This window comes from Sminthopsis crassicaudata, chromosome X (assembly GCF_048593235.1).
Source record: "Sminthopsis crassicaudata isolate SCR6 chromosome X, ASM4859323v1, whole genome shotgun sequence".
Taxonomy (NCBI): Eukaryota; Metazoa; Chordata; class Mammalia; order Dasyuromorphia; family Dasyuridae; genus Sminthopsis; species Sminthopsis crassicaudata.
This window is the reverse complement of record NC_133623.1, coordinates 17,985,495-18,012,528: the sequence shown is the minus strand read 5'-3', so window position 1 is coordinate 18,012,528 and position 27,034 is coordinate 17,985,495. Positions and strand designations below refer to the sequence as shown.

At 40.0% G+C, this 27,034-nt stretch overlaps 1 long non-coding RNA gene across 3 annotated transcripts in view; it reads left to right on the top strand.

Annotated features, from left to right (window-relative positions):
- LOC141548395 (uncharacterized) overlaps positions 1–27,034 on the top strand; it is a 273,611-nt gene that overhangs the window by 8,551 nt on the left and 238,026 nt on the right. For all 3 annotated transcript variants that reach the window (XR_012483927.1, XR_012483928.1, XR_012483929.1), the window contains exons 3-4: positions 12,495–12,618; positions 14,986–15,120. This is a non-coding gene — a long non-coding RNA (uncharacterized LOC141548395). The remainder of the gene's footprint in view (positions 1–12,494; positions 12,619–14,985; positions 15,121–27,034) is intronic.

Below are 27,034 nucleotides of genomic sequence, written 5' to 3'. Positions count from 1 at the left end.
TCTTCAAATCTAAACATTCAGGAGAGCATTTGTGTGAGTCATCGACATTCATATATGGTTGTGGCTATAACCTTTGGGATCGTAGATTTCAAGGTAAGGAGAACTTTCAGGACCATCTAGTAAAAACTTTCTCATTTTACAGAGAAAGAATTTCCATCTCAGAGGGACTCACACAGGCAGGAAGAGATGAGGTTGAAGTCTAAAGTGTGCACTAGGGACTTTGGTTCAAATGAGAGATGAGCCTAAGCATAACTAGAGAGCTGGATTCAAGTTGTGCCTCTGCCGCTTACTACTGTTGGCAAGTTTCTTAAGTTCTGAGTGCCTTAGTAAACTCTCTTAGGCTAGTAGTTACAGATAACTAGCTGATCTTCAACAGCCATAAGAGAGGCTTTCTACCCCCTTGAAAACATAGGCCCCGACAGAATAAGAACACAAAACAAAAAGGAATCTGCTTACCAAAGGCCCAAGAGGGGCTGACTTGCTTCTGGTCATATAACCACTTATTGGTAGCAAAGGAGGGATTCAATGGCCCGTCATGTCTCAGGCTCTGCACACCATTTCTGTTTCTATAGCCCATGTTTTCATTGACATTGAGGGTTCCCATAGAACCTATGTTACATTTGTAGTCCTCTAGAGCCCATAGGCTTTCCTCACATGAACTGCTGAATAATTATTCCTGTGATAATGACATTAGTGACTAGCAGTCTTCCCTTTGTTTTTTTAAGATACTTATGAGTGCACGGGGAGGGAGTGTCCTGGATCAGTTTCAGTGGTGTCCAGTGTCACAGTACTTTGTCTAGTGCCTTGTACCTCCTAGATTCCAGCTTCTTAAACCATGGGTCATGTCCCCATATGGGGTCCCATGACTGAATGTGAGGGTCACAAAATTATGAATTATTATCAGCAAATGTTTGATTTGTATATCTGTTTTATATACCTGTATACCCAGGGTCACATAAACATTTCTCGGGTGAAAAGGGGTCGTGAGTGGGGAAAGTTTAAGAAGTCCTGTCATAGACCACCTTTCTCTTGGTTTCCCCACTTACCCTCCTATTTCTCAGCGATGGCTGAGGGCCCTTAGAGCAAACACAAGCACTATAATGATGTAGAGTTAGGTACTTTTAGTGAAGACTTAATGGTGTTGAACATGTGTGATGTAGTTTAGACACATTGGGGCCAAATATTGCATCCTAACTGACAGCAAAACCCGTTTCATGTTTTACCACGGCTGAGACGAAAGCACATGGAATGTAAATCCAGTTCCCTGTCAGATGATAGATGGCACTCTCTAGATCTCCATGAGACAACTGTAGCCTGTGATGTTTTCTTGGGCTTTGGAAGGGAGAGGGGCTTTGCCTTTGTATACTGTTATTTTCTGGCTTTCCACCAGAATCCTAAAACATTGGGAATTTGTTGACTCCTGACGGTAGGCTGTGACTGACCCAGTAGAACTTGGTCACCACAGCAGGCCTATCTCTATCTTGGGCCTACTGCCCAAGTTCTGTAGGAATTGCAGCTTAGCACATTTGATTCTCTTTGTTTACCATGTCAGTGATGACCTGATGACCACAGATGTCTCTTCTTCTGTTCTGTAAAGGGAATGAGATGGACTTTGTCAAGGGGGTTCTTTCTGGGAGAAGGGAAGGAAACTTATTCATTGCCCCTCATCTCTTCTTGCTTGAGAAAGAACCCAGCCCATCTTGAAGGCAACCCCATAGTCCCTGCAAACTTATCAGGAGTCATCTTCTCCCTCTTACCAAGGTGCCAAAGGGCATGTCTGTAGTGCCTAGGGCATCATGCCCAGCAGACCGTCCAAACAAAGCCTTCTTGCTATGCAAACTAATTATGTTGAACTTATGAGCAAATTCCCATCTCACCTGTGTTACACTGCTGCCCATTCCACAGTGGGTCCAGGACCGTATCGGAAACATTTGTGAGGCTCTTCTTCTAACTCTGCAGTTGACAGTCCGTCCATACTTTCCTTTCCATGTCTATTCAGCACAACAAGGACCTTCCCATAATTTCATTTGCAGTGTGTGAATACCAGTGGAGTGTTGGGACTGCTTCTCATTTCTTCTGTGTGATCAGACCACTTTTTTTTCTTCTGGTCATTGATTTTTTTTTTTTTTTTTTTGAATGACGTACTTTATGCACCTTTCCTTCCTTTGAATAATTCTATATTTGTAATCTTTTTTCATTCTACTTTTAAAAAGTCATAGGATTTATGGATTTTGAGGGCTAAACTGGATCTCAGACTCCACTTATGGAGAAGGAAGAAACTGGCACATGGGAAAATTAAGTGTCCAAGATAACATGGGCAGTGTCATAAGATTCAGCTCCCCCAGCCTCTGTGACTTCTGAGTTAGTGCTCTGTCTGCTGTGCTATCCTGCCTTCCATATTTAAAGCAGAAGAAGTCAATTTCTTGTTCTTGAGAATGCTGCTTGAAATTCCTTGTCAGTGGATTGTAGCATGATCCCATTCCCCCTCCACTCTTGGATATTTATTTCCAAGAGGCTCTCTCATCAGTGGCATGACTAAAACAAAAGCTAGCCAGCCATGGTAAGAAAATCAGAGGAAAAGAATTGTTCCAGAGAAGAGATTTCTAGTAGTTCTGAGAGAGGAAGGAATTTGTAAAAAGCTCCTTAAGGGAAGGGGCCGGTTTCCCTCAGTTCCTACCCTTTGGTCACTCAGTGAAATGCTCTTTGCATTACTGGAAGTGGGATTCAGTGGAAAGTAGCTGCGCTGTATAGCAAATAACTCTCTGGTAAATAAAAGGCACATGGAAATTGCAGCAGTAAAGGGAGATAGGATGAGAAGGGAATTCATGACCAATGCAAACCACCTCTGGTGAAAGGGGATTCCATGTTCTTTAAAGTCTCTGCAAAAAGGAAGTTGGAGGTTTCTACTTTTTATGACAAACTTAACACATTCATATAAGTCATAATTACATTTCCAAGCCCCCATTGCTTCTTTTTTCTAACCTTCATCCTCAACTTAACCACTGTTGGGAAGAATTTCATATTCTCAAGCCTCCTGTTGCTCTTTTTTGTCATCCTAAATCTACACAAGAATATGCTGATGCAGAATTGCTAGTCTGCCTCCCCAGGTCTCTTTGGTCCCATCATGTGATGAGGGAGCTCATATTACTGGCATTATGCATGGTTCAGATGAGGATTGTCTTAATGATGCTGTGCATTTCAAAATTCTCTACTTCTATTCTGCCCCTTCGGTATTCTTTGAAAGTGCCAAAGTCAGATTTTCCTTGTGATTTCATAGATTTTTTGAAACCGTTTTCTTGATTACATTGGTCAACTCATTCATTTAGTTGTCATTCAAGTGTGATTTGAAAGCCAAGAGCCAGGTTGGCTTATGCCAGCAGACAGAGCTGCTGTACTTTTGTTGGCTGTCATATCTGAATGCAATTCAGTGAACTGACCGTGGAGCCACCACTTAGCAATTCATTAAACCACTCCTCGGCTGCCAACCATTATGGCCATGCAGGAGAGAAACTGATTGGATGAGAGCTATACTGAACAACTAGAAAATCCTGTATCTTCCTCTTCGAGAGAGGAAGTGGGGGCCAAGCCTCTGTTTAAAACATTCACCCCTGTAGGACTCACCCATCCTCAAGCATGACTAAGGTCTATCACTAGATGGGATCTAATTAAAATTTGCCCATATTATTCGATGGGCAAACCAGAGAGGGTACCTACAGTTTTCAGGTCACATGCTCCATCACAGTGAGTAGCTTTTCTGGTCATTTTTCATAGTTTAGCCTATGTTTCATGTAAATTTCAGAACATAAAAAATTTTAAATGTATTTTCATTTATTTCTTAAATATTTTCCAATTACATGTAAAAAAGAGTTAACATTCTTTAAAAAAATTTTGAGTTCCAAATGTTCTTCCTCCTACCCCTCCCTTGAAAAGGCGAGCAATATGGTAGTAATTATACATGGGATGACATGCAAAGAACATTTCCATATTAGCCATATTGAAAAGAAAACACAGAAAGACAAGGGGGACAATCATGCTTTGATCTGTACTCAGAATTCATCAGTGTTCTCTCTAGAGCTAGATAGCATTTTTTTTTTAATTGTGGGTCCTTTCAAATTATAAATTATATATGGAATTGTATATGGAAATGGAATTTATATATGGTAGTATAAATAAAATTCTTGATGATTCCCAATATAAAGCCATTAAGCTTGTTTGGTAATTGAATGGAAGCTCCTTGAAGGCAGGGACTCTTATTTTCATCCTTGTATCCCCAGGACTTAATATGAGGCTGGGTGCAGAGGAACAGCTTATTAAATGGTTGATTGTTGAATTGAGTCTAGGTAACTTGTTGCCTTTTCCCCCAAACCTAGTTCTTGATTCTGAGTGATCTTGCACATTTTAAGAATACTTTTGAGAAGGGCAGCTGGGTGGTGCAGTGGATAGAGCACGAGCCCTGAAGTCAGAAGGACCCCAGTTCAAATCTGGTCTCAGACACTTAACACTTCCTAGTTGTGTGATCCTGGGCAAGTCATTTAACCCCAATTGCCTCAGAAAAAAAAAAAAAAAAAAAAAAAAAAAAAAACTTTTGAGAAAGTAGGGTCAAAACAGATGACATGGTGCCCATGTGCTTGTTAATCTTTATTAAGGGAGCTGGCTAGAGCTTTTAAGTCAGTAAGGAGACCTACAGTTTGTGCAGCCAAAGAAGTGAAAAAAGATTCACAGGAGTCACAATAGCAATGACTTTGACTAGAGCACCTCGAGGCTTAGCCCATGGATATTTGGTACTTTACCCACAGATCCAGCAGGCCAATTTCCTATCTCTGTGCACACACCCTTCTAATTAGAGCTGCAAATGGGTTGGAAGCACAGAAGGGCCTCCTAGGGAGAAGAGATTTCTGACCTTTGCCCTTCCCCAAGAGGATCTGCTGTCACCATTGTGATGCTTCCAGACACCACCACTGGAGGCCTTTCGGGAAACATGTACCTGCAATGACAGATGGCATTTTCATTACCACCCCTCCCTGCCTGGGGAGTGCTAGTCTGGGCCAGCTAATCAGGACCTTTCTAGGAGAACTTAGTTCAGAGAAACTCCATTAGCTACACAGTGTGAGTTTGCTTATCCCCAATGTTTTTTTAAATGAGGCTCTGCAAATGGTATGATTCGGCCAAAGTCATACACCTAGCAAGTATCAGAGGCCCGTTTTGAAGCCTGGGACTTCTGATTGTAGTTTTAACCCACACCAGCTGCCTCTCAGGAAACGGGCTTGTGACTAGGCAAGTGGGATCACGTGGAAACATAAGGTTTAGCAAGAAGAAGGAAAAGAGTGAAAGAATGGGGTGGGAGAGGAAGAATTTCTTGAAGAGCCCAATTTCCCAGGCAGTTTGTGAAAATACAGTGGAGCCATTTTTCTCCCCTCTGGGTTTCCTACCAGCTGTAAATATCATTATCAATTGGAATAGGTCCAAAAAGCTTTCTTATTGCACATCAGAATTTTGCCTTCTGATTATTCAGGCCATCAGTCTACTAGTCAAAGCAGACAGACAGAGGAGGAGGAATTGTTGCCAATTGAAAACCTCAATAATTGCCCTTGAAAGGTATCCCAGAGTCTTCTTTCATTATGTAACCATACCTAGTGTTTAAACCTTTCTTTTCAAGTGAATCATTGGAGTAGTTTGTTACTACTGATTTTACTTGTGTCAGCTAAGTTACCTTATCCCCAATTTGTTAGTGTTTGACCTGACTTTGAAACAAATTTTGGGATGGTTTAAAATCTTCTTCCCAGGGAAGTATTATTGTATACAGAGCCCATCTTTGTTGACCTTGCCCCTGTGCCAGGCAGCACTAGTTGGACACACACTTGGGTTCATGGTACTGAGAGTATCTTTTTTTTTTTTTTTTTAAGTAATCAGACCCCATGTGGGTCAAATGTGATCCCAAATGGAAATTCTTATATTAGATCATTAGGTATCACTATGCTAACCAAACTGGAGGAGCACTTGGATCAATGAAAGTGTTTTTGGTGAAAAAAGGATAGGATACACCAATGATCATCAGAAACATTTCAAATGAGGACCTTTCCATTCGCCTTTTCCTTAGATTTTTATGAACTAGTGTGAAGCAAAATAGGCAAAACCAGATAGATAAACAGTTACTACAAACATGCCTATAGAACATAGGAAATGGAGCTTTAGTAGTTATAGGGACCAAGGTCGGCCCTAGAAGAGTTGGTGTCCTATGGCCATGGAGTAGCACATACACTGTCATACATGGTTAATGTGTTGGTTAGTTTTTTGTTTAGAAAATTCTTTGTTACAAGATGGGGATTAGATGCTGGGATTGGAGGGTGAAAGAGGAGTACTTTTTGAAATGAATATGATGAAGACATGGCTTGGCTCTTCTTTCCAGTTTTCTTCCATGCCTTCTGCACTTCCTATGACTCATGACTGTGTCTCCTGCTCCCAGACCTTTGAACCATGATTAACTGTAATGCTCTCCTTCCTTGCCTCACCTCCTGTTGGTAACCTTAGCTTCCCTTTAAGGACAACTCAAGGGCCTAAGGCTCCAGAGGTGGTTCACCCACCTAATGGTGTCTTCTTGCCTAAGGCAGCCTTCCCACATGTGTTTTATGTGTCTTAAACATACCTGTTCCCACAACTGTTTCCTACATTAAACTGGGAACTTCTGGAGAATGGGGGCTGTTTTTGCTTTTTCTTTGTGCTCTTGGTGCTTACCAAAGTACCTGGCACATAATAGACACTTAATAAATGCTCATTGATTGCTTTTAATGATAGACTTTCCATGGGACAGTCCCATATCTTTGGGTTCTCTACCTCTGTCTCAAATACGATCCTTTAAAAATTACAGTGGGCAGAGTGGTGTAGTAGAATGAACACTGAATTTGAAATTTTTTTTAACTATTTGTAGTGCTTTGTATATTTGTATATTCCCTCATTCAAAATTCTTAACAACCCTAAGAAGTAGATTCTCCAGGGATTATTATTCCCAATTTTCAGGTGAGGAAACTAAGTGTCTTACCCAAGGTCATACAGCTAAGTAAATGTCTGAAGCACCATTTGAATTATGGTCTTCTTCAAAGCCACATAGCTAGCTCACATCAGGGTCAGGAGTAGACCAATAACCAGGCAAGTCATTGGAAGAATTTTTGTAGGACATGCCTCCACCTTGTGCCTCCTGGCATGCATTCTGGATCTGCCAGCGCGTGCCACAGTGCTCTCAACTATCAGGGTTGGAATTTGGGGGAGGTCTTCATTGCAGACTCAATTGAAATTCAGAGGAAGAGGCACCTTTTGACTTAGCCAAGAGATCACCTCTACGCCGTGACCTGATGGCCACCAGGAAGCTCTCCCTAGTGCCTCATTTCTCTGTGTTGAGCACTCTCTTCTCCAGCTCTATTTAGGAAAAAAAAGGTAATGATATATCTTATATGGGACTACACAATTAAAAATATGCAGATATTTATACATTACAGATCTATAACATATATGACATATATATACAATTCAGTACATATATTATTTGTATATACACATTTGAGAGAGAGAGAGAGCCATTAGCATGAGAGCATATGCTATGGCAACACAATTTCCTACTGAGATTGCCTCTAGTTTAAGCCATTTATATCTTGTTTGCACCTTGTTATTTACCTGTTATCTCCTCCATTAATTAAATTCTCCATTAATTAAAACTTTTTCTTTGTACTGCTAGTGCCTTGGTGTTTAGTAAAGTGTCTGGCACCTTGATGAGCACTTAATAAATGATTGTTGAGTTGATTTATGTCTCTTTCATATCCATAGATATTCTGGAGCTAGAGAGCTTTCTCCTCTAATAAAAAATAAGAAAGAAAAAAAGAGTAGGCAAAACTAACTCTTTTACAGCAGTTGACAGTATTTGAAGTATTCTACGCCCATAACTCCCCACCTCTGCAAAGAAATGCACATACGTACACACACACACACACACACACAAACACTAGTGGACCATCAATAAACAAATATATACACAAATATGTATGTAGCCTCATGTCTTCTTTAGGACTAAGCTTGGTCATTATAATCATAGTATGTTTTTATTCATATGTTTGTTTATTTACTTATCCATCTCTTAATTTACTTGCTTACTTCTTTATTTTGCTGCTACTGTTCTTTATTCTATTCATTTCCATTGTGGTAGGCATCTGGTATATTACTTTCTTGGTTTTGCTTAATTTGTTTTTAATCCATTCTCCCAAGTCTGCCCGTTCTTATAGCTCTCAGTAACATTCTGCTCATTCTTTTAGTGCCCCCCCCCCACGCCACTTTGCACCCCCTCCATGGACATCAATTTTGTGTATAGTTCTTCTTTATCCCAAAACACACCGAGCCCTAGAATCTCCAAAAGGATTTGGATTGACAAGATCTTGGTTCAAATTCATAGTCTGCTGCTTACTATTTGTGCAGAGCACTTCCCTCTGGCCCTCAGTTTCTTTGGGGCTTGGTCTAGATGATCTTTGAGGCCCCTCTTATCTCTGAATCCTTCTCTTAGATATTATTCCATTTCAGATGGAAAATTATGAATATGAATAATTCAGAGAAAAATGAGAGAATTAACTGATATGGAAGGAAATAAAAGGTGGAGAAAAATACATATGGTGACTATCAGAGTATAAATGAAAAGATAAAAGCTAATTGGAAAGTCAACATTGGACCTGAAGTACAACTGGGGAAGTCTCTTTACCTATCTCTTGTTGGTGGAAAGGTGGGGGATCACTAGAGTAGAATTTTAGACATACTGGCAAATGTGATGAAAGTATCTATTGTTTTTCTTGAACCTTTTTCTCTTCTATGAGGGATGGTTCAAATGTGGGGTGAGGCTATAGCCAGAAATGCTAGACGTATAGACATGAAACATTTTAATTCTCATCATCTGCATTTTGGGGGTTCTGCTTCATCATCATTATGTTCCCCTAGGAAAAGTTCATCACTTGGATACTCATTGTGTCAGAAATCCTTCAGCTTTGGGACTGACGCCTCATGAGCACCCTCAGTAATCTTTGCCTCTACCAGTGGCAAACTGGAGGGCAGAACAAAAACTCCTTCCAAAGCTTCCTTATAAGCAGGACTTCCCAGTCAAACAGACTCTTCATTGCCCATCAGCTTTGCTTCTTGGATTCCACTCCAACATCATCATGGCCCCATGGCAGTCCCTTCCCATAGAGTCTTCTTCTTTCCATGCCCTCACCCCACCCTGGACTTTTTAGCTTCCTTTTGTATATTTTCTCCTCCCCCCCGCCCCCCATTAATTATAAGTTTCTTGAGGACAGGGGCCAATTTTCCTTTTTCTCCTTTGTATCCCCAACACATGTCAAATAGTAGGCAGTGAAACTTTTTTTTTTTTTTTTTGGTTTGTTTAAAAAAAAAAACAGTGTTCTGAATAACAGATTCAGCTTCTGAATTATACTCATTGGTGGACCATACTTTATCACCTCTTAGAAATTAGCTTCGAGCAGACAGACAGATGTGAAATGCCCAGCATATTATATTGTCTTTTTTTAAGTCACCTGTTTATTAAATGTTTTCTAATTGCCATAGTGATATCTTGCAAGCTTCTTCCCCACCTTTTTCCTTTCATGCTAAATTCAGTAAATATTTATTAAGTTCTTACTATGTACTTAATGTTAGGGATATAAAGAAAGGAATGGGACACTCCCTTCCCTCAAGGAGCTTATGTTCTTCAGTTCATTCACAGAGAAGTAAATAAAACCATGTTCAGAATTAATACAAAATGATTTTATTATTCACAGAAAGAACTAGCAATGGGGCAAATCAGAGCAAGTGACCCAACAAGTATTTCTGTGAGAAGCAGCATGAAATAGAAGCTAAAAAACTGGCTCAGAAGCCACACCTCTTCACCCTTTTAGGCAACTGGATAAGACTGAATCTCAGAGAAGATGCTGATTGGTGTTAGGGAGGGTATTTCCTCCCCTAGGAGTTCCCTCTACTCTTGAAATTATAGGTCCAGACCCTGTGTAGCAGGTGCTAAAGATACAAATGAAACCATCATAGGATAAGACGGTTCCTCCATTGTGGGGCCACCATTCCCTTGCTTCCGTGGTTTATGGCACCATCTCTGGCACCAAAATGGGATAGTACAAGGCCCTGCTGGAAGCGTACAGAGTGACATAAAGATGCAATCTTTGGCATGTTTCCTTATTAGAGGTCTAGCCTGTAGTTGCCAGGACTTTCACATTGTGTGAAATGTTGACTGCATACCCTCTTGGTCTTCTTTTTTTCCCCTTTAGTTTTTATTTTGCTGCCTGAGTGCTTTTCCTTTGAAGCAGGGAAAAGACATTCACATGTACTGTCTGCAAATCTTTTCAGTTTAATTGCTTTCATCTGGGGACTTGTTATTGTAAGATTTAATAGACTTTGGGGTGTTCTGTGTTGAGACTTTAAATGTGCTTGGGGCCTTGGAGCTCTCTTTCTGCTCTAGCAAGATTACAGAGAAAAATGGAACTTAGAAGAAAAAAAAAAAAAAGCCAGTGGTCCAATGATTAAAGAAAATCAAGCTGCTACTTAGGAGCATCTATAGGCAATGGTTTCCTAAATTATAGGTGACTGGGCCCATTTGATTCCTTAAAAGGTAAATGTTGAGATGGCAGGAACCTGAGCATTGATCCTCCCCATGCTGTCTCTGGACTCTCTTATTTGCATATCAAAAAGAAACCTTTTACCTGTTGGAAACTCTAAAGATGAGATGAAAGGACAGCAGAGAATCCCAATATTCGCCTATTAATATGACCATTCTTTTAGTTGAGTAGAGCAATTGTAGTGGAACAGTCTCCCGGAAGCCAGTGGGCTCCCATATGCTCAGTGCACCGGATGCTCTGGAGAGCTGGCTGAAATTGGCTTTCTCCAATACCCATGTGAGGGACCCAGCAGCCAGGAGGGCAGAGGGTTTTAAGAGAGAGAACTGATTGGACTACCGAGTTGTTCATTTAGCTTAGATATCTTTACCTGGTTCTGTCCTGGATTGCCTTCTCTCTCTAAACCCTCCCTTTTGGTGATCCCATATACTCTCATGGGCTTAATTATACTCTTTATGTCGGTGAGTCCCATATGGATACAGGCAGTTGTCACCTCGTTCTCAAGCTCCAGGCTTGTATGAGGAAACTGAGGCAGACAGGGTGAAGTGATTGCTTATTGCATGGAATCATACTAATCATCATGGTAATTAGCATTTGTATAGAAATTAAACGCTTACAGAGCTTTCTACCAATGTTATTTCATTTGATCTTTACAACAACAATAATAATAGCTAAACTTTGTGTACCGCTGTGTGTCAGGCACCATGTGAAGCACTGTGCATTTATTATCTAATTTGAGCTTCACAACCCTGGGAATTGATGCTGCCAATATCCTCATTTTACAGATGAGGAAACTGAGGCTGAGAGAGGTCAGTTGATTTGACCCAAAGTCCTATATCTAGGAAGTGCCTGAAGCTGGATTTGAACTCACATCTTCCAGACTTCAAGTCCTGTTCTCTACCTCCAATAGTATTTCCTGTAGTCATATCACATGCACCTTCTGAATTTGTGTCTGGTTTGGGTACTACCATCTTTCCAATTGTGCTAATTTGTTACCTCCCAATCCTCATTGCTTCTTTCCTCCTTTTCACTTCCTCTAGCTAACCAATTGCCAAGACTCGTAGATTCTAATTCTACACCACCATTTGTGTCCTTTGCAGCATTTCCATGGCCCCCACCATGGTTCTTGTCCCCATCACCTCTAACCTGAACTGTTGCAATAGCTTCCTATTTGGTCATCTTGCTTTCTCCAGTCTCTTGCCTCTCCAGTCCACCTTCTGTGAAGCCCCCAAAATAATTGTGCCCAAAAGCTGACTGCATCACTACCCATTGGAGAAATGTTCAGGATTTCTCACTATTGGCCATAGGATGCAATTTCAGTCCCCAAGATGACATTTAGAAGCCGTTTACTGTCAGGCTTCCATCAACCTTCCCAGACTTGCCGTTCTTACATTAGCTTCCTGTGCCGCCCACCTTTGTTGTTTCCTTGCTCTGGGTTCCATTTCTAGTTGCCATTTTGCACAGGACATACCTGTATCCTTCAAACACCGGTGTCATTCAAGACTTCATTTGGGGAACTCACTTCTACCAAAACTCTGCTCAAATCCACATAGTTGGGTGGTTCTCTTCCTTCTCACTTTATTTCATTCACCTATCTGTTTATTTATATGCACTTTCCAGGACAATATCAACTCCTTGAGGATTGTGAATATTTTTCATTGTTATAATGTTGTGTTGCTGGTGTCTAGCTAAGTGCCCGACACATCGTTTGTATGTAATGGACCTTGGTGAATGGAATTACAACTGGAGGACGTAAACGTTCACAGGCCCATTCAATCTTTCCGTGATCAGCCTTAAGGCTTGGTCAATCGATGACTTACACGTGTTTTTGTTTTTTTTTTCCTTCTGCAGGCCTTGATTCCTCAATTTCTCTCATCAGGGGGAGTCCCAACTGCAGCTTCCAGTAAAGGCAATGCTGATGGCTCAGTTCTATCCTCTGATGATGTCAGAGAGCGTAGGCAACAGGGAGATGAAGGTCAGTCTACTTGATATCCAGCTATTGGGTATGGAATCATTTCTCCTATTAACAAGATTTGCTACAGCAAGCAGGATTCTTTCTCATGGTAGGCACTTAATGAAAACTTGAGGCAAGGAGGCTACTTGCCATTCTGTAGAGCCAAAGAAAAGACAAAAATACAAATTGTTTGACCAAATTCCCTTTTCTTACCTGCCAGCTCCACTCAGTGTGTACATACTGCCTGAGAGAAATTATCCTATAAATGTTCAGATTAATTTTTAAATTGGGTGTTTTTTAAAGAGCACTGTGAAATTAAATCATATCTTCCTGTAAATATGAGTGTTTGCAGCTGTTTTAGAAGGAAAAATAACTTGTGTTTAAAGTTTTTAAATTATTGTTATGTAAAGCAGTCAAAGTTATAAGAAAGAAAAGCTTTCCCTGGGTACTTTAGAAATGAGCTGGCACATTGTTGAAGCTGGCCATGACTTGGCTCTTTTCTTCTTCCAGTCAGGAACCAAGCCCTGGAGCTTCTGATCCTTTCATCTCTTGAATTTAGTGCTAAGTCCTATGCTTTCTTAGTTGGTCAGTTCTTCTCCTGTATTCTACTTTGGGTGATCCCCAGCAATGTTTTAGTTTACCTCAGACTCCTCAGCCATCTTCTCAAGACACAGGGTTACCCTTGTCTTCTCTTCCATTTCTGCTCCCTAGGCCAATCTGCCCTTGTTCCAGGAAGGAGAGTGTTGGTCAACTCTCCTTTGCCCCAGTCCCCAGCAGTGGCCCCTGCCCCCCTATGAGAACGCAGGCCCTTTGAGGGAAGGGGCTGCCTTAGTGTTTGTACGCTCAGCATTTAATCGTACTTAACCCAAAATAAGGGCTTACTTAGCACTTTTGGTTTTCATTAATTCATTTATGACTTATAACTGTTGCGACAATGATCCTAGCAAAACTCCTCACCTTCCTTTCTCAGCTTAGCAGGACGAGGGCTAGATGTGAATCCAGGAAGACTCAGTCGTTTTTAGTCATGTCTGACATTTTGTCACTCCCTTGGGGTTTTCTTGGCAGAGATCATGGAATGGTTGGCCGTTTCCTTTTCCAGTTCATTTTTACAAATGAGGAAACTGAGGCAAACAGGGTTAAGTGACTTGCCCATGATCACATAGCCAGTAAGTTTCTGAGGCTAGAATTGAACTCTGGAAGATGTCTTCCTGACTTTAGGGCCGGTGTTGTATCTAGGGGGGAGGGAGTTGCCTTCATTAATATTTAATATCTGTAATAATTAATATCTATGTGACCCTAGACAGTTGACTTGCTCTCTGTGTACCTCGATTTCTTGGTAAAATAAGCAAGATAACATGGTACATGTATCATGGGGCTGTTGAGGCTGGAATGAGGTGATATTTGTAAAGTATTTTGCAAACTTTGAAAAATGCTATATAAATGTTATTTTTATATTATTATTTCATTATAAGTTACTATAATATATGTAGCCATTATTTGAATAGGAGTAACCATAAGATCCTAGATCTATACAGCTCCAATGGCCTGTTAGCCTGCCTGTTTCTCAGGAGTATGAATTTTATCCCCACTGAATATGGAACTCCATAGAGAGAAAGAGAAACCAGGGATCTCCTCTTACATTGGACCTGCAATTAAATTCCGTTTAACATTATTCAAGTGAAAATGTGTTCTGTTTGACTTTTTGGAGTACAACTGAATTCCATTCAAAATATCAAGCACAATTGTGTTAAACTCTAAGAAGTCAAGTATAATTGAATTGCTTCTCAAATTGAATGCTTGCAGCCTCAAGAGGAGAGACAGGTGGACAAATAAAGGCACAAGGCAGTTGCCCCTAGAAATTTGCATGGAGAATTTTTCTGTGCAATTCAATTGTGCCTAGGGAAAAGGACCCTGATTTGGCCTTCAAACATTCACGTTTGATGCACAAGCAAGGTGTAAACCAAATATGTTGCAGTAATATACTGTGGAGAGAAATAAATACCCAAGATGAGCTCAGATTGTCTGGACTTTCCCCCATGTGAGCTGCATAAGTGCTTTTGCTCAGCAAAGGGCCATTTAAGAACCCTGTGGTTTAGTTGGATAAATGTTTTGGAATCAGCAAGACCTGAGTTCAACTGTTATCTTTAACATAAAGGTATGGGACTCTGGGTAAGGCATTTAACCACTCAGAGAGTGCCAAAGGCAACTCTAAGATAAGTTTCAGGTGAATTACAGACCTGCATCAGTGAAAATCTGGTGGAATTATTAGTCTAGACCCCCTTCCAACTCCACCTGGAAAATGCCATTTCAGTTACTGTCAAATGGATTTCACTATTTTGTAAAAACCATTCATTTTGTTTTATTTTCTTTCTTCTCTTGTGTGGACAGATATACGTGGTTTGGCCAAAATATGATGTGGCAAATGGACTTTCTTTCTCTTCATTTTGATTTCTGCAGTGGAAAGAGCTCAGAAGACTTGGATTTGAATCCTAGCTCTGATACTTGATGCCTCTGCAACCTTGGGTAAGTCACTTCTTTTAGGTCTCAGTTTCCCTCTCTGTAGAATAAGGGGCTTCAGGTTCATCTCAGCTCTTTCCCAGCTCAGAATCTGATTCTGTCATCCAGGGGTGTTTAACAATTGACCCTCTGGGAAAAAAATGTACACGTGACACCCTTTGAAGTTTAATTTGTGTTACTACATTAGTTTCTCAAGTTTAGACAGTCAACAAAAGAGAAATTCGAACACTGATCTGCTGATTTCCATGCTGTAAATTCTTGGCTTAAACTTTAAAAAAAAATTTTTTTTGTTGTGATGTATTTTTTAATGGTATTATATTTTTTCAAATAGCCGTAAAGATAGTTTTCAACATTCATTTTTTTAGTTAAAGCTTTTTATTTTCAAAACATGCATGGATAATTTTTCAACATTAACCCTTGTAAAACCTTGTGTTTCAAATTTTTCTCCCTTTCTCCCCCTCCCTTAGACAGCAAGCAATGCCATATAGGTTAAACACGTGCAATTCTTCTCTAACATATGTCCACATTTATCATGCTGCACAAGAAAAATAAGATCAAAAGTGAGAAAAATGAGAAAGAAAAACACAAGCAAGCAAATTACAAAAACAGAAAAGTGAAAATACTATGTATGATCCACATTCAGTCCCCATAGACTTAGCTCTGGATGCAGATGATTCTCTTCATCACAAGTCTATTAGAATTGGCTTAAATCAGTCATTATTAATTAGAGAAATGTAAATTAAAAACAACTCTGAGATACCACTACACACCTGTCAGATTGGCTAGGATGACGGGAAAAGATAATGCTGAGTGTTGGAGGGGATGTGGGAAAACTGGGACGCTGATACATTGTTGGTGGAATTGTGAATACATCCAGCCATTCTGGAGAGCAATTTGGAACTATGCCTGAAGGGCTATCAAACTGTGCATACCACTTTGATTCAGTGTGCTACTCCTGGGCTTATATCCTAAAGAGATCTTAAAGAAAGGAAAGGGACCCACATGTGCAAAAATGTGTGTGGCAGCCCTCTTTGTAGTGGCCAGAAACTGGAAACTACACGGATGCCCATCAATTGGAGAATAGCTGAATAAGTTATGGTATATGAAGGTTATGGAATATTATTGTTCTGTAAGAAATGACCAGCAGGATGATTTCAGAAAGGCCTGGAGAGACTTACATGAACTGATGCTGAGTGACATGAGCAGGACCAGGAGATCATTATACACTTCAACAACAATATTATATGATGATCAATTCTGATGGACGAGGCCCTCTCCAACAATGAGATGAACCAAATCAGTTCCAATAGAGCAGTAACGAATTGAACTAGCTACACCCAGGGAAAAAACTCTGGGAAGTGAGTGTGAACCACTACATAGAATTCCCCATCCCTCTATTTTTGTTTGCCTGCATTTTTGATTTCCTTCATAGGTTAATTGTACATTATTTCAATGTCTGATTCTGCTTGTGCAGCAAGATAACTGTATGGATATGTATACATATCTTGCATTTAACATATACTTTAAGATATTTAACGTGTATTGGTCAACCTGCCAACTGGAGGGGGGGGCTGCGGGGCAGGAGGGGAAAAATTGGACAAAAATTTTTGCAATTATCAATGCTGAAAAATTATCCATGCATGTATCTTGTAAATAAAAAACTATTTAAAAAAAGGAATTGGCTTGAATCACCTCGTTGTTGAAAAGAGCCAAGTCCATTGCAGTTAATCATTACATAATCTTGTTGCTTTGTACAATGTACTGGTTTTTACTTCACTCAGCATCAGTTCCTGTAAGTCTCTCCAGGCCTCTCTGAAATCATCCTGCTGGTCGTTTCTCACAGAACAATAATATTCCATAATCTTCATATACCATAATTTACCCAACCATTCTCCAATTGATGGACATCCATTCATTTTCCAGTTTCTAGCCACTACAAAAAGGGCTGCTGCAAACATTTTGGCACACACAGGTCCCTTTCCCTTCTTTAAGATCTCTTTGGGATACAGACCCAGTAGATACAGTGGTGGGTCAAAGGGTATGTACAGTTTGGTAGTCCTTTGCATGTAGGTCCAAATTGCTCTCTATTATGGTTGGATCCATTCACATCTCCACAAACAATTTGGCATACATAGGGCCAGTACGTACTAGCTCACAAGAACTGTTTACTAAAAGTTCATGCCAAATTGAATGTACTGGCCCTATCTATGGTTTGGTCCCCCTGTGATAACAAGGACTATGTCCCTGTGATACTGAAATCCTGTGACACCAGCAGAAATGACTTGTCAAAAGTAACACTGGGTTTTCAGTCTCACCTGAGTATTTCTCCATGGTTGTTGGTCACATTTCTATGAAGAGCTCCAGTGGTGTGTGAATTACTTGAGACAAGTGATCTTTATGATGTGATTCCATTTGGTGACAGTGATGGTCATGCCTCTGTACTTAGAAGGCAACTAAAGTGATTCAGAAAGAACTCTAATATTGGCTAGATCATTACCAGATCTTAATCCAGATTTGGCTGCTTTCCCCATCTTTGTTCACTATCTGTTGAGTGCTGGATTTTGTGATGTGCATGTGTTTCATTGTTCCACTTAAAAATAGTGCAGAGGTTTTTAAGAAAGGCCAATATTTTAAGGAAATATACAAAAATGGAAGCTCTTAAAGAGTAGACATTTCAATGATCATTTAGATATATTGTAGCTTCTCGTGGTGGGGAGGACAGAAAGTATTTCAAAAATCATTCAGGACCACCACAGAATTATAACTGCACATAAAAACAGAAAAGTGAAATTAAAGTAGTATCAAGAGCTGAAAAACTCTTGTTGGAAAATGGCTCAGTTAATCCTCTGAAAAGATGCAGAAACCTCCACAAAGACCTGCCTGCTGGAAGGTCAGAAGAAGAACTGTTAATGATGGGCATGAGGAAGAAATACCTGCCTTTGTAGGGACAATACAAAGACTTCATTCTTTAAGATTTGCAAAATGTAAATTTGACTAATGAAATTCTCTTTTTCATTCTGGGTTATGTCAAAGCCATTTGTTAGAAGTCCAGGTGAGGCTGGAAGATCTGGGCATCTTCCTTAGACTATAAAACACTCGCCGTCTAAAAAGTTCAGGGGATTTTCTAAAACTTTTGGTGGGCCTGGGGGTCTTGTCCTTATCAGGGAAGGAATGATGCCCTCTCATGAAAATATTGCTGTGATTAGAAGCAGAATTCTTTTTGAATTACAGGAATTTCCTAGTGGGGATAGAATGCTGCAACACAGCCTTGGATCATGCAACAGTAAGTTGAATAATTGATCCAAGCTGTAGAGATAAACGTGCTTCAGTGGCCTGGGGACTTAACTGATTTAAATGTTTTTGGGAAAAAACAGTGAGTTCTAAGAGCAGTGAGGTGGTGCTGCAGTGGATAGAGTGCCATGTTTGGAATCAGCATTATCTGAGTTCAAATTTGGACTTAGATATTTCCTAGCTGGGTGATGCTGGGCAAGTCACCTACCTCTTTCTTTAGTTTCCTCATCTGTAAAGTGATCTGGAGAAGGAAATGCCAAACTACTCTAGTACGTTTGCTTAGAAAACCCCAACATGGCGTCTTGGAGAATCACCTCTGACTGCAAACGACTGAATAACACATGGGCTCTAATCAAAACTAGACTTGGAAAAATGGACCATTCGTCAAAGGTATATTTAACGTCCAACATGATCAAATTATGATTTCATAAGGAAAAATCAAAGACGTCCAAATTTTGTGAAGTCAAGGACTACTTGTATGAAAGAGACTGTAGAAAAAAGGAAGGCATACTGCAGATGAAACATCGACCCACATATGTAATTGGTATGGATTATTGTATGTCGTTAAATTGTCATGGGTTAATTTTGGCCTTAATTTGCACACCACTGTAAGTCTTGATCTGATTCTCAGAACAAAGTTAGATCCTATGAAATCAAGATATGGTCTCTCATTTAAGCTTGGCAAGGCTGAAGGCAGGTGAAAATGTTGATGATGATGTGAGCCAAATTGCTGGAAGCCACTGACTTTGGAATGATTTTTTTCCATGTAGATGTTGGAGTCACACAGTTACTCCTTTCCTTCATCTAATTAGCATGTGCTGAAATGCCAGCCATCTGATTTCTTATGATTCTGTTAGTCTCGGGCAATGCACAGACACAACCTGAGCAAGCTTTCATCTTACAGCCACTATTTTGATGAATAGGAACTCTCTAGGTAAACAAGCTTCTCGAAGCTTCTGTGAGTGTGAAGGTGAGGAGCACTGACCAAACAAGGGGAAATTGGATTAAATTTCAATAGGGAGTGATTTAGCCTAGACACTTGCAGTTATGAAGAATTTCTGATGGTATGCTTTGTAAGGCACTGAAATCCAACCAGTACCTGTTATGAGGTAACTGAGGCGATGGTTCTCTCTGGCAGTGGTCATTACAGGTTGCCTGGGAGGTGAACTCTGTGTCTCTTTACTGCCCTGAGAGCCCAATAGCCTACCTTGTCTAGAATATCCAAGTTGTTACTAAGTCAGTTTTGGTGCTGTCGCTCATTCTTGTGATGGCAATGTGACATTGTTCCATTGAGGAACACCTGAGGGTTCCTTAGCTGATGTTTGAAAGTGAATCAGCCATGGAGATTTTCTACGGTCCCTCTGTATCAAGAGATATTAGTAACTTGCTTGTTTCTTCTTTTTACTTTTAAGGTAGAGTTGTGCTTCTGCCAAGCTTCCCGTGCAGCTCTGAGCTTTGGCTTTGAGCAGAGGGGCCCCTTGTGTGTTTAGGGGTATCTTTGTCTGCTCTGTTTAGGAAACAGCCCAGTTTCCCAGATTTTGCCTACTGATCTGTGCCTGTAGGCTGCCCCACTGGTCTGCTCCTCTATTGAGCCAGGACTGAGCGTCTCAGCTGTTGATCTGCTGTGTTTAAGACCCTCTCACAGGCTTTCCCAGACTCCCTCTGAGCTGGGCTGAACACTTTTCACCCCAGTGAGACTGATCTTTCTTGAAGTCTTTCCATTCTGTCTTGACCTGGAGAGTGGTTTCATTCCATCAGACTCTATTCAGAAGCTTGGTTTCATGTAGTTTTCAAGGGATCCTGGGAGAGCTTGAGCAGCTTCCAGGCTTCATTCTGCCATCTTGGCTTTATGCCCGACAGTCAGCTTGCATGTTTCTGAGTACATGGAGTCAAGGGTAGAGAATGTCAGTTACTTCCTTATAGAAAATAATGCAGATTGGCCTTACTGGTGGATTAAGAATTGCTTCAGAGGGATGCAACTCTTGGACTTCCTCACCTTTAATGACTCTTTCTATTATCCATATTGCCCACCCACCAAGTTTCAGGTCTATTGTTCTCTCATCCAAACCCTGCTTCTCCCAACTGAGGTAGAGGAGATGAATACAAGGGACAGGAGATGAAGAGAAGGAAGATAAAACCATTTCCATTGCACTTCCCCAACACACTCCCCACACACCCTATAGGATTTACCCTGTCTTCCCAGATTCAAAATTAGGAAGCTTTTTGCCACAAACATGGAAGGGCAATGTGGGCCTGGTACGTCTAATTAGAAAAAGAAATCTCCTTAAGGAATCCCTGGGAATGGTAAGACACTGAAAGGTGTTTTCTGTACCCCCTCAGGAGAGTCAGAGAGTCTACATGGAACAAAGAGAACGGTTGGGTATAAATTTCTTTTCTGTGGCATGGTGGAATTTAGAGATTTAGCTTTAGATTCAGATATTTAGAGGTGGAAAGAGATTCTGTTGGAATCATCTTATTAGATTTCTGTATTTTTAGAATAGGAAATTAATGTCTAGAGAGTTTCAGTGCTTTTTTTTTTTTTTCAGGATCACAAAATTGGGATGGAAATGCAGGGCCAGCATGTGAAGCCAAATCCTCTTCCTCTCGATGTAGTGTATTCTTCCTTGTACCGTATTGCCACTGAGGCTCAGAAAATGAGCCCTTCTAAGCTCTAGAGTTGAGATCCATCCAGTTGAAAATGCCGCCCTTCTAGTAGATGCCCAGTGCCAGCCTGAGGCAACAAGCTGGGGAGGGATTCTACTCTGGGAAAATCTTAGCTTCTCAAGAGCTTTCCCTTCCTAGAGTAGAGTGTGTTTTTAGATAGTTTCAACAGAGCTTCAATGTATTATTTAAGTGAGTAAACAAGAATGTTTCATGAGGATTGCTGATAAAAGCTTAATGTATCCACCATACTGATTCAAATTTTATCAATATGATTTTCGCGTATTTGACTTGAATTAAAAAAACCTACTAAAGTCAAATTTTTAATATTAATTTTTTTTCCTGAGCCAATTTGAAACAGAATTAACTTCATGAAGATGGACTTCAAAGACAGCTCTCTCCCCTCTTTCTCTCTCTGCAAATACTAACATTATTAGGACACAGGACCCTTGGGTTTGCATTACTTTTTTATGTCAAATGTCCATTGGCATCTTTGCCGATGTATAAATATTTCATATATGATATGATTTTTTTCTTTGGAAGATTCATAGTAAAATCATCCACAGAAGAAAACCTGGGAAAACTTTTCGTCAGCTACCTTTTTAATCATCTTATTCTGCTTCAAGTCACTTCCTGAAAAGAAGAGACACCCAGATCTTTCTAAATTATCATTTTAAAGTAGTAATCTTCCAGAGTTGATAGGCCTTCAAAGAAAACAATCCATTTTACAAACACAGGATATGTGAAACACACTGGGGACAAACAATTACCAATTAGAAAAAACTACATATGGTCATCAGATTCCAACTTACAACAAGTACCTTGTGAATTTGTCAGTTAACTGTTCTCCCCTCAATATCTTAAATGATGCAGACTCACTTTTTAACCTTCTGAATGCCCATTAGCTACCTTGTTTAAATCCAGAGTACTTCTCTAAAGGATTTAGCAGTGCCCACTTCCTGAGAACTTCTTCCTTAAAGGGATAACTGATTGTCGTGATCACCTTGGTTGGCACTTATTCTCATGCAGACAAGGACCCTGAAGGATGTGGGAGTTCTGAAGAGTAGACTGAGTGTTTGGAGTACAGCAGAAGGGCAAAAAAAAGTATAGAGCATGTACCAGAGCAGGGAATGGTGGGAAACAGGAAAGAATGAGAGAGGAGGAATGGTGATGATGAAGCCAAGATGAAGAATGTTACCAAAGGGGTTCAGTATTTAATCTCTTTCTGTTATGGAAACATGGCTATATATATATATATAAAAGTATTTGAAAATGAAAATCATCTTCATTGAATGAGAAAAGCAAAAGGTGGGAAATTCAGGCCTGGTTAACAGTTAGAAATAGAACTGCATGGTTGCAGTGTTAGAACAAAACAGTGGGGCTTGGGAAGGCAGATGTTCTGAATGCCCATTTATGGTACTGTAATTTTAGTTTTTAAAGCAGCAAAGATGGAAGATAACAGAACCCATTTAACAAAGTATGATGATGACTATTTTATTAATCTCCTTTTGGAGGCCTATCCCACCTATCCTTGCTTCCTCTAGTAAACCCTTAGGGCAAGCAACAGGAAAACCTGCATATACTCTCAGCCCTATATAATACCCACCTTGTCTGGTCATGCCCGTTGATTGTCTAGACTGCTTTCCTAACAGTATGAATGTTCCCTTAATTTCACTTTCTCAGTTCACTTGTTCCCCTTAATTTGTAAAAAATCGAAATTTCTTTTTAGATGACCCCATAGACATCCAGTTCAAGGACAATGTATCTCATCCTGTTATTAGGGTTATTAGGCCCCTCAAATCTCAGTGAAGGCTTTTGGTGCTGAAATGACTGAATAGCTGATGCTCTCAGTGGCAGAGGTAGCATAATAAGACAACTCCACTTGAGACTTTTCCCACTAGAGTAACTTGGGAACTTGGGAAAGTTGTGAATCAAAACATCTCATCCTTTTCATTAGTGATTTGAAAAGGGAAAAAAAAAAAAATCAACCCCCAGCCCAACAAAATAAGAGCTGAAGACCATTGGTTTTCTAAAGTGAATTCTTCCCCAAGTGGTTTTATTGTTGTCTTCTTTGCTAACTCAGAAGCTGACCTCTGCTGAGAAGGGCAATCATTCATCTTGCTCATGGCTTTGTGTCTTTGCTTTGGGGCGGTCCCCGGCTTTTCTCTTTAAGAAGGCAGGACAGTTTAATACCTGTGGTTTTTCAATGATAACTTTGCTAAGTGCTGAGGGACAAAAAGGAAATTTAAAAAAAGGCCTTGTGTCTCCAAAGATGGGGGAAACTGTATAATTGTATTCATTTTCTCTTGTATCTGAAATGTGGGAGCCAGAGGACCCTATTTTCTGCCTCCCACAAACCTGTGGCAGGAGCTCACTAAGAAGGCACATTGTTCTGGGGCAATCAATTACTTGGTCCTATTGCTTCTCTGTCCGCTTTCTCAAGTGGTCTGGTGAATCTGGCCTCCTAACCTTGTGACAACAATAACAAGTGGCATTTATTTGGTCCATTTTCTTCTTCCAGGGTGCTGTAAAAATGAGCTGGAATAACTTGAAGACAGATATTTCAGTTGGTCATGGCTCTACAATTTCATTAAAGTAAATAGCACTGATGAAAAAATATTTGTACAGACTTAAGTGTGAATATTATGAATTAGTAAAGAAAGGTAACAAAAGAAATATGAGAATATAGGTCCCTGCTTAAATCAAGGAACTTGTATAGAAGCCTTAATAAAGATAGAGGACAGTAGGCTTCAGAGAGGTGACTTGGTGTAGAGAGGAAAAAGACACCCAAAGTGGATTTGGAGTCAGGAAATCTGGGCTCCAGTCTCCTGAGTCTTTTGCCAGTTAATATTTGACTTACCCTCCATAAATCTCCACTTCTCATCTGTAAAATGGGTGTGCTACCTTCATTAGCTTTTGTCTGTGGCTGTTGTAAGTACTGGGTTACACCATGTGGTTTGTAAGTATACAGTGACACAGCACTGTATCCAAGTTGGATTTCCAGGGAGGAAATAGAAATTAATGGTTGTAGCTCAAATCTTAGAAAAATAGTAGCAGCTATTTATTTAGCACTTGAAAGTTTGCCCAAGGCCTTCTATCATTATCTCATTTGGACCTTACAACAGCCTATGAGAAAGGGACTCATTTTGTCACCTGCAAAACGAGTTGCAAGTTGGAAGATAACAGAACCCATTTAACAAAGTATGATAATGACTATTTTATTAATCTCCTTTTGGAGGTAAAATTGGGGCTTAAAGGTGAGTTGGTCATGGTTGACCAAAAGAAGTACCAGAGATGTAGTTTGAAGCCAAGTCTTCTTGACTCTAAATCAAATGTGCTGGCCCCTCTACCACACTGCCTCTTTAGAAAAAGACAAGGAAATAAGTAAGGACTGTGCAATTGAACTAATATATTGATATCATGCATTATGTGGTTATAGGCCTCCCTAAACTAGAATAATAAGGAAATATTATGCCAAGTAGAATAATCTTTTTAAAAAATTATTAAAGCTTTTTATTTTTGAAATATGTGCATAATTTTCAACATTTACCCTAGCAAAACTTTGTGTTCTAAATCCCCCCCTCTCCGCCTTCTCCTCACCCCTTTCCCTAGATGGCAAGTAATCCAGTATATGTTAAACATGTGCAAATCTTCTACACATATTTCCACAGTTATACTGCACAATAAGAGTCAGACCAAAAGGGAAAAAATGTTGAAGAAAACAAAATGCATTTAAACAACAGTAAAAGGAGTGAAAATTCTATGTTGTGATCCATACTCAGTTCCCACTGTCCTCTCTCTGGCGGCGGGTATATGGCTCTCTCCATCACAAGATCATGGGACTTGGCCTGAATCACCTCATTGTTGAAGAGAGCCACGTACATCAGAATCGTTCATTGTATAATCTTGCTGTTGCCCTGTACAATGATCTCTTGGTTCTGCTCATTTTACCGAGCATCAGTTCCTGTAAGTCTGTCCAAGCCTCTCTGTATTCATCCTGCTGGTCATTTCTTACAGAACAATAATATTCCATAATATTCATATACCACAATTTATTCAGGCATTCTCCAACTGATGGGCATCCACTCAGTTTCCAGTTTTTGGCCACCACAAAAAGGGCTGCCACAAACATTCTTGCACATACAGATCCCTTTCCCTCCTTTAAGATCTCTTTGGAATATAAGTTCAGTAGAAACACTGCTGGATCAAAGGGGTTGCACAGTTTGATAGCCCTTTGGGCATAGTTCCAAATTGCTCTCCAGAATGGTTGAATCAATTCACAACCCCACCAACAATGTATTAGTGTCCCAGTTTTCCCACATCCCCTCCAACATTTGTCATTAACTTTTCCTGTCATCTTAGCCAGTCTGAGAGGTATGTAGTGGTACCTCAGAGTTGTCTTAATTTTCATTTCTCTGATCAATCGTGATTTAGAGCATCTTTTCATATGACTAGAAATGGTTTCAATTTCTTTATCTGAAAATATATCTGTTCATATCCTTTGACCATTTATCAATTGGAGAATGGCTTGGATTCTTTTAAATTTGAGTCAGTTCTTTATATATTTTAGAAATGAAGACTTTATCAGACCTCTTGAATATAAATTTTTTCCCCAGTTTATTTCCTTTCTAATCTTGTCTGCATTGGTTTTGTTTGTTAAAAAAAACAAAAAAAAACAACCTTTTTAACTTAATATAATCAAAATTATCCATTCCTTGATTCAAACCACTTACAGTTGTTCAGTAATGAAGAGTCATCTACACCCAGAGAGAGAACTGTGGGAATTGAGTGTGGACCACAAAGCATTATCATGCTTTCTATTATTGTTTGCTTGCATTTTTGTTTTCCTTCTCAGGTTTGTTTTTTTCTTTCTACATCCAATTTTTCTTGTGCAGCAAGATAACTGTATAAATATGCATACACATATTGAATTTAACATATATTGGATTACCTGACATCTAGGGGAGGGGGTGGGGGGAAGGAGGGAAAAATTTGGAACAGAAGATTTTGCAAGGGTCAGTGCTGAAAAAATTACCCATGCATGTGTTTTATAAATAAAAATATGCCTCTCTTTTAGCTATAATTTATAACTATAATTGTTATCAACCCCCCCCCAACCCCTGAGATATGAAACTTAATACTTTTTTGTGTCTTTGCAGCTTCTGCTCATCTAGCTCCTGATTCTGCCCTCTGGGCCAAAACAGAATAAAGCTAATATGCCTTGATAGTTGAACACCCCTTTTTTGTCCCCTCATCTTAACACTTCTCTAGTGTAACATTAGTCTGCCTAGTTCCTTCAACTGGGCCTTGTGCCGTAGAGATTCTAGGGAATTTGCCATTTTGATTGTCCCTGGGTAGAAACTGGCCAATTTAACAGTGTTGTTATTGTGGTGCCTAGGGCTGATCGTGATGTTACAGATGAGGTTGGACAAGGGCAGAATAGGAAGGGACTTAATCTCTAATGAGATGCAGGTGCCATTAGCTTGTGTGGCTATGACATGACTTGGCAGGCTCATAGTGGCCTTGCATCTGCTAAAAGCTTGAGGTCTCTTTAAGAACAACTATCAAATAATCTTAGTGCCTCACTCATTCTGTACTGGTGAAGTTGAATTTTATGAAGAATATAGAGTTTCCCTGGGCCATGATTTACTTGACTGTTAAATGTCGGGAGGGGTTGTGTTGTGTCCCATGAGGCCTTTCCATTTTTATATCTAGGATCACATGGAATCTAAAAAGTGGCCCTTTAGTAATTTAGAGTTAGTAGGATGTAGAAAAGTAAGAGGTTGTTATACATTTAACTTGGTTCCAGAATCTCCTGAATGTGTATACTCTACACCAACAGCCTTCTTGCTCCCTTTTTTGTGCAGTCTTTGTTCAAGGTTCAGCTCAGCTCTCTGGATTTGTGCAGTCTTTGTTCAAGGTTCAGCTCAGCTCTCTGGAGACCCTGAAAGTTGCCTTAATTCCTGCC